The sequence below is a fragment of the Mustela erminea genome, chromosome 9, assembly GCF_009829155.1.
Source record: "Mustela erminea isolate mMusErm1 chromosome 9, mMusErm1.Pri, whole genome shotgun sequence".
Classification (NCBI taxonomy): Eukaryota; Metazoa; Chordata; class Mammalia; order Carnivora; family Mustelidae; genus Mustela; species Mustela erminea.
In genome coordinates this window covers 85,693,215-85,701,431 of record NC_045622.1, presented here as the reverse complement: position 1 = coordinate 85,701,431, position 8,217 = coordinate 85,693,215, and the positions used below count along the sequence as shown (strand labels likewise).

The 8,217-nt window shown below is 41.9% G+C and overlaps 1 long non-coding RNA gene across 1 annotated transcript; it reads left to right on the top strand.

Moving 5' to 3' along the window:
* Positions 1-2,079: 2,079 nt before the first annotated feature.
* LOC116600313 lies at positions 2,080-2,661 on the top strand. Its single transcript, XR_004289580.1, has 2 exons — positions 2,080-2,310; positions 2,423-2,661. It is a non-coding gene; the product is annotated as an uncharacterized LOC116600313 (long non-coding RNA).
* Positions 2,662-8,217: the final 5,556 nt, after the last annotated feature.

Genomic DNA, 8,217 nt, shown 5'->3' with positions numbered 1-8,217 from the left:
TGGGGCCAAAAATGTCATTTCCTCCAGTACTTCACAAGTAAAAATATTGGGATGACAATGATGGGGTGGGGGAGTCTTAAGAAAGAAAATGTGCTAGGAGGCACCTGGGTAGCTCAGTCAGTGAAGTGTTCACCTTGGGCTCAGACCATGATCCCAGAGTCCTGGAATTGAACCCTGTGGTAGGCTCCCTACTCAGCAGGGGCTTCTGCTTCTTGCTCTCCCTCTGCCCCTGCTCCTGTGCTCACTCTCTTGCTCGCTCACTCTCTCAAACAAATAAAATCTTTTAAAAATAATTTTGAAAGGTTGCGGGGGGCACCTGGGTGGCTCAGTTAGGTTAAGTGACTGCCTTCAGAGGCACCTGGGTGGCTCAGTGGGTTAAAGCCTCTGCCTTCAGCTTAGGTCATGATCCCAGCATCCTGGGATCAAGCCCCACATTGGGCTCTCTGCTTCCCCCTCTCTCTCTGTCTGCCTTTCTGCCTACCTGTGATTTCTGTCAAGTAAATAAAATCTTAAAAAAAAAAAAAAAAAAAGTGACTGCCTTCAGCTCAGGTCAGGATCCTGGAATCCCAGGATCAAGTCCCAGGGCAGCCTGCTCAGCAGGGAGTCTGCATCTCCCTCTGACTTTCTCCTCTTTCATGCTCTCTTTTATTCTCTCTCTCAAATAAATAAATAAAATCTTTTAAAAAAATAATATAATTTTAAAAGGGGGTGCCTGGTTGGCTCAGTCATTTAAGCATCTGCCTTTGGCTCTGGTCATGGTCCCAGGGTCCTGGGATTAAGACCCCACGTTGGGCTCCGTCTGACTCCTCCTCCCTGCTTGTGTTCTCTCTTTCAAATAAATAAATAACGTCTTAAAAAAAATTTTTTTTAAAAGAAAGAAAATGTGGAAGGATGTAACACTGAACTGTAAACTGTAAACTGTGAGATTATCATCTCACACCTTGGCAACTGATGCACAATCATGATCTTTCTCAGGTAATATATAATATATATATTCGTTTCTTCCACTAATACTTATAACCCACTGTGAACAATAATCTGAGAAAACTTCCTCCAAAGTGACAACTTTAGAAGGAATGAAACTTTATGTATCTCAGTTATATGCTAGGAGGACATAAGTGCAAAGGTAATTAGCTTATTCAGGATTATTTCTACAATTATATAGGATATATATTATTTCAAGAATGACTTTACCACTTCACAGCAGAACTGCCCCTACATTAACAGTTTACCCTTCAGGTGTTAAGAACATTTTTTTTTCTTTTTGAGAGTCTAAGTACTTGATTTAAAAGTCTCCTAAGCACTCCATTGCTAAATTAATGACATGAAAAATGTCACTAAAAGATGTGGGTCCTGTGTTACTTTCTTTTTGTAGAAACTTCCAGTGGGTGGAGACTCTGCAAAGGGGAGAGGTATGGAAGCTCCCTCTCATCCCACCCCCATAAGATTCATGCTTTACCTGTTTTTTCTCAAAGTGGGCAAGGTCTACACCTTCCAAATCACCTGAGGCACTTGTGAGAATGAAGCTTCCTGAACTCCAACCCAGATACTGCCACTGGAGCCCAGAATCTGAAGCTTAGTAACGTGCATTTTAAAAACCACAAACTCCCCTCTGCACATTGAAGTTTGTCAGTCTCTGCTCCACTGAAGTAGCATGCTTATTTTTGCCAGAGTAAGTACCATACATGTTCAAACAAAAATCTTTCTTCTCACGGTTACCCTCTTCTCTTTCTCCCCGGGGACGTGCTGTGAGGGATTCTTAAGTAGGGGATGTTGACAATCACCAGGTATGTGGGAAAGGACAGAAACACGTGTTGCGATTTGGGCAAGAGCAGATTCCAAGATGGGAGAGAAAATGCTGACAGAAACAGACTGAGGGAAGAATCCAAGCAGAGTGGCGAAGGGAAGGTAGGGTAAGGGAAAGAAAGGTGACTCAGCAGATCTGCAGCAGTCTACTAATAATGTGCATTATGCCTGGATAGCTGATGGCTGGGGAAGAGGGGCAGGAACTAAAGCCAGCGACTCCACACTCACCTGGCGGACTACTTAAGCCCCTCCCCCCAGCTTGCGGACGGTTGGGGGCAGGGGCGGCGGTTGGGGGTTGGGAGGCACCCCCAGTACCAGCCCGTTCAAATCCCTGAAGCCTATAATTTACATTTCTGACAAGTCCTCTGGTGATGTGGGTGCTGCTCAGCTGGGAACCACATTTTGAGAAGTACAGGATTAGAGGAATTTTTAAGTTTTTTAAAAATCATTGGAGTGAGGGAAAAAAAACTAAGGGGAAGACGAAATTTTTAAAAGTAATCAAAGGTAGGTGCCTCCTTAGCGCAGTAGGCAGAGCGTCAGTCTCATAAAAAGTAATCAAAGGTGACAGTAGTAGTCTCTAATACCATGTTTTATGCATCTTTTTTTTGCTTCGTAGTTTCCTCTTCAAGAGATCAGAAGAGAAAAATAAGAGAGGACATTGATTGGGCCAGTCGTACTGGATTAAGACGTTGCTTCCAGACGATAATGAGGGAAGAAACCAGCAAAGTTTTACCCAGGTTGTTCTTGTCTAAACCAAATGCCTGTGGCAGTCCTGTCCTACTTGATCATATACTTGATCCTTTAGGACGGTATGGGTTGGTTCAATGAGAGAAAAAGAAGAGGTAATAATACAGGAATAAAGTACAAATCATAATTAAATATACAGTTGACCCTTCCCCTGCATAATCAAAAATCCGTGTATATTGGGGTGCCTGGATGGCTCAGTCAAGTGTATGCCTTTGGCTCAGACCATGATCCCACTGTTAGGTCCATTATTAAATGAAACAAGACTGAGACAAAGTGAAAGTTGTTTAAAGCTTTATTTTATGGTAAGTATTAGAAGTTAGACTGGTCAGGGGAGACTGAGACAAGGTGAAAGTTACGCAAAGCTCTATTCTATGCTAAGCATTAGATGTCAGACTGACCGGCCAGGGCCGTCTCCAAAGAGAGAGACCACCCCCCCGCTTAGAGGCTCAAGAATTGACTGACTGACCGGTCAGGGCCGCCTCCGAAGAGGGCGACCCCTCCCCATCTTACAGACTACCTTTAATAGAGCAAAAGTCTGACCACACATAGGTGGCCAATGAGATTGTAGTCATGTTAGGTCACACGCAGGTGGCCAATTGAATTACAATTTACCCTATAGTAGCTGTTTGACCTAACTTATTACTCTGGTCAGAATTGGTGCTCAAGGTTGGCGCCCAAACAGCGGGGTTTACATTCCTTGGTGGTTAGGGAAAAAGTATGTGTGTTTCTAACTGACTGGATGTCTCCACCTGGCCCGACTCGTCCTTGTATCCTGGGCTCTGTTATTAAGAACTGGCCGACCTGGCCTTGTATTCTGGGTTCTGTTATTAGGAACTAGCTGACCATATTTTACTGGTTTCCCAGACTTGCTTCTAAGTAAGTTTCTCAGGGAGGCGGGGGGGGGGGGGGGGGGGGACAGTGTCAGTTTAAGTTTTACTGCACAAACAACAAAATGGCTTTTAACCAAGATGGAGTTGCTGTGGCTAAATAGGTCCTTAACACCCACAATTCAAGGGTCACCCGTATTTTTAAAAACCTTTGTTTTCTTGAAATTTGCAAGAATAATGCAAGCTTATAGCAAATAGTTCAGGTAGGAAGCAAATTATGCAAAAAAGTAAGTGTAATAGTTTGAGGTATTGTATAACAGCTTTATTGAGATACAATTAACATACCATAAAATTCATCCTTTTAAGGTGTACAATTCAGTGGTTTTTAGTGTATTTGTAGAGTCATGCAAGCATTACCATTATCTAATTTTAGTACATTTTTATCACCCCCCAAAGTAACACGTACCTATGAGCAATTACGCCCCATTTATTCCTTCTTCCTGCCTCTAGCTACCACTAACCTAATTTCTGTCTCTGTGAATTTGCCTATCGTGGGCATTTTATATAGATGGCCCTATATGATATGTGGCCTCTGTGGCTGATTTCACTTAGAAGAATATTTTCAAGATTTGCTCATGTTCTAGCGTATATTTCATCCCTTTTTATGACTGAGTAGTATGCCATTGTAGGGATTCCATTCATCAGCTGATGGACATTTGGGGTGTTTCCACTTCTTGATTATTATGGATAATGCTGCTATGAACATTTGTTTACAACTTTTTGTGTGAACATACATTTTTAATTTTCTAGATATATGTCTAGAGAAGAATATTTGGGTCAAGTAGTAACTCTACATTCATGTTTTTCTGTTTGTTTTAAAGATTTTTTTTTTTTTAAGTAATTTTCATGTCCAATGAGGGGCTTGAACTCACAACCCCAAGATCAGGAGTCACATGCTCTACCAAGTGAGCCAGCCAGGCACCTCTGCATTCATGTTTTTGAGCAACAGTCAAACTGTTTTTCAAAACAGCTACACCATTTTACCCTCCTACCAGCCACATATGAGGTTTCCCATTTCTCCACATCCTCGCCAACACTTATTATCCATTTTTTTTACTAAAGCTATCCTAGTGAATGTTACCTCAGTAAAAAGTGATGTGCATTAAACCCACAAGGTTCAAACAAGGATTAACTTCTTTAATCATGGACTTAAGTAAAGATTAACATCTGTAAATAAGGATTAGCCTCTTCTCTGCTTTGGGTGGCTTAGATGTGATTTTACCAAAAAGTAGGGAAATACAGTTATTTTCAAGGTGTCTTTTAACTTTATGGTCAGAATTGTCACTGCCTTGGTATATAAATTCGCAGTCAATGCTAAGGAGTACCTAGCTAGTGATTCCTTGAGAAAGTACCAGAAGAACAATACTGGCAGGGGACAGACATTCAAACAAGTCTGATGATTAGGACTTGTCTCAAAGTTAGGCAAAAATAGACAGTCACTCACCTTAAAAGCTTGATTTTCACATTAGGAAGACTTGTCAGCCCCTTCTCGCTTCTCCAACTCTCTGTTCACTCAACAAACAGTTCCTTAGCACCGGAGTGTGCCAGACACTGTACCTGTTGGTACACAGTGCTGCCTAAGACAGAGTCCCATGGCCTCAAGGAAATCAGTGTTAAGAAGAGTAGACCACTACATAAATAAAATTCAGTATAGTATATACTGTGTACCAGTATATCACCAAAATGGCTAAAACTTAAAAATGAAATGACCAAGTAATGGCAAGAATGTACAGCAGCTGAACTCTCAGACAGTTAATGGGAGTTGAAATTGACCCAACTGCTTTAGGACTGACCCAGCCACTTTAGGACAGTATTTGGCAGCTCGATGGTATTTGGCAGCTCGATGATCACATACCCCATAACCCAGAAATTGTACTTTTAGATACATACTTAATAGAAATGCATATGTAAGGTAACTGATTTTAGTATATGTGCTGCCAAAGCGAGCACCATATGTAAGGTAACTGAAAGATAGGGATAAGAAAGTTCATAGCAGGGCGCCTGGGTGACTCAGTGGGTTAAAGCCTCTGCCTTCGACTCAGGTCATGATCCCAGGGTCCTGTGATTGAGCCCCGCATCGGGCTCTCTGCTCTGCAGGGAGCGTGCTTCCTCCTCACTCTCTCTCTCTCTGCCTGCCTCTCTGCCTACTTGTGATCTCTGTCTGTCAAATACATAAATAAAATCTTTAAAAAAAAAAAAGAAAGTTCATAGCAACCTGTTCTTAGTAGCTGAAAATGGAAACAATTCAAATGTCTGTCAGTAGTAAAAAATGATAAATTATACAACAGAATACCATACAGCAGCGAAAATTAACAAACTATTACTAGGAACATGAGTGAGCCTGAGGCACAGAATGTTGAACCAAAGAAGCTGGATGGGGGGGAGGGGGTGCTGTACAAGCCTGTACAAGAAAGAGACGTGGCTCATATATAAGCCAGAGCAGTTAACTCTTTATAGGAGGGAACCAGGGAAGTCTCTCTAAAAATGTTGCCAGTGCCAGATTTTGAAAGATAAATTTTACAAGCAGATGAGAGGGGAAAAAGAAAAGAGCATTGCAGGCAGAGGGAGCATGATGCCCAAAAGTACAGGAAGGCATAAGATCGTATGGTGTGTTTTAGCAATCATAAGCAGTTTTATATTGTTGGAGTATTAAGTGGAGAGGGATGGCAGGAGGGAGATGCAAATGATAAGATTGACCAGGTCAGTAGCAACCAGGTCATGAAAATCCCTTTCATCCCAGCTAAACAGCTTGAGCTTCAACTGTAGACCTTAGCTTTTCTATGGAAATATATCCCCCTGAAGCTCTGATGAAAACCATGAGCTATCTCGGAGCAATGCACATACAAAATTTTGTACATCATTCACAATTCCTCTGATGCCCATCCATTGACTCCTACTTCATGCATCTCAGACTAAGAATCCCATCCTTGCAGTAGTTAAAAGGGGATTAATTAAAGAGCTTTAAACAGAACAGGGGAGGGATCAGATTTATATTTTAGATCAACGAAGGCAATATGGAGGTTAAGACTGGAAGTCAAGCCAGGGTGACATGTAGGAATGATTAAAATGGTAAAAGAACAAAGGGCTTGAACTAAGTGTCAGAGCTGAATTCTATGGGTGTTCATAGGTAGAATAGTCAAGGATTTGTGGCTGGTTATATGTGACAGAGGGAGAAGGCAACTCCTGGGATTCTCCTATGTTTCTACCTTGAGTTAGAAGTCAGACCACCTACTAAAGACAGGAACTAAAGAGTGTCAAGGACATTTGGATTGAAAATTATCTTCTTTCTCAAATAGAAGTAGACTATACCCTGACTGGTTAAGCTTCAGGTCCATTCTGATTAGTGTTGGAGCTCAGGCTGCTGGCCTCTGGTAACATCCTTTGCATTTGGGTCTTAAGGCCTGGGTGAGAGCAAATCAGTCTGCATGCACAAATTCACAAAGGTATTATGGTTTTGTTTTGGGAAATGTAAGCGGGTTCTGACACCCACCATCTCTCCTTGTCCATGTGTATGAAGAAGGGAAGAGGTCTAACATTTGGGTCCCATGCCTACTGTGACATTGAGCCATCGTAGTGGGCTATGACATTTGTAAAGCAAGGTTTCCTCCCCCATCTTCCAGAACTGAAACACTGTTAGGCTTAGACCATAGAAACACTTTCTTTTGCTGGGTAAAGATTACCCTGGGGTATTTGGTGGACATCAGTGCCTGGTCACTACAGATCATACTGCAATGGGCAAGGACTATCCTATGGCAGAGGACTAGTACACTCTGGTGTTCTACGGACAGCCAAGCAGTCAAAAAGAATATAGGCAGATTTTTTAGTTCCATCTATGAAGAAAATTTGAACCTTTGGAATCTGAAATTATCACACCAGGCAGACAAGTTGAAGGCTCTAACTTATCTGATTTGAACATTAAGAGGAATGTGACCTCATTTTGAATCCCAGGGGAGTGAAACAGAATATATTGGTTTAATCAGATTTGCATTTTGCAAAAGATCACTCTGGCTGTTTTAGAGAAAATACAATGGAGAGAAGCAGATATGGATGCAGGAATCCAAGAGGCCTCTATGATCAGAGAGGTGAGAGGGGATGGTGGCTTGAACCAGAGACTGGAGGGGATATGGAAGCCAATGGAATGGATTTAATATATATCCCATGTAGGTTAGAAAGAGACTAAATAGGGGGCAGCCTGGGTGGCTCCAGTTGGTTGAGTGTTTGACTCTTGATTTCAGCTCAGGTCATGACCTCAGGGTTGTGAGATTGAGCCCCACATTAAGCTCCACACTCAGTATGGAGTTTGCTTGGAATTCTCTCTCTCCCTCTCCCTACACCCCTCCTCCCATTCATGTGTGTGTGCACTCTCTCCTTCTAGACAAGTAAATAAATATATTTTTTTTTTAAAAAGAAAGAGACTAAATAGAACATGGTAATTGATGGAAGATGAGGGGGTGGTGAGGGGAAGGGAGGAGTTACAGATGACTCCTAGTTGTCTGATTTGTACATCTGGGTGGATGGTAGAACACACTCAGCAGAAGGACCAGATGGGGAGCTAGGAGCTAGGAAGTGCAATTTCATGTAACATTTGTAGACTTTATGAGACATCCAAATGGTATGCTAAGCAGATATTTGAGTCAGGTCTGGAGTTCAGAGGAGAGGTTCAGTTAAACATTTAATGTAGAATTTATTCACATACGGATGGTAATTGAAAGCCTGAGGTGAGAATAAGTGAGATCTATTGAGATTTTAAAGAGAAGAGGATCCAGAACAATATCAA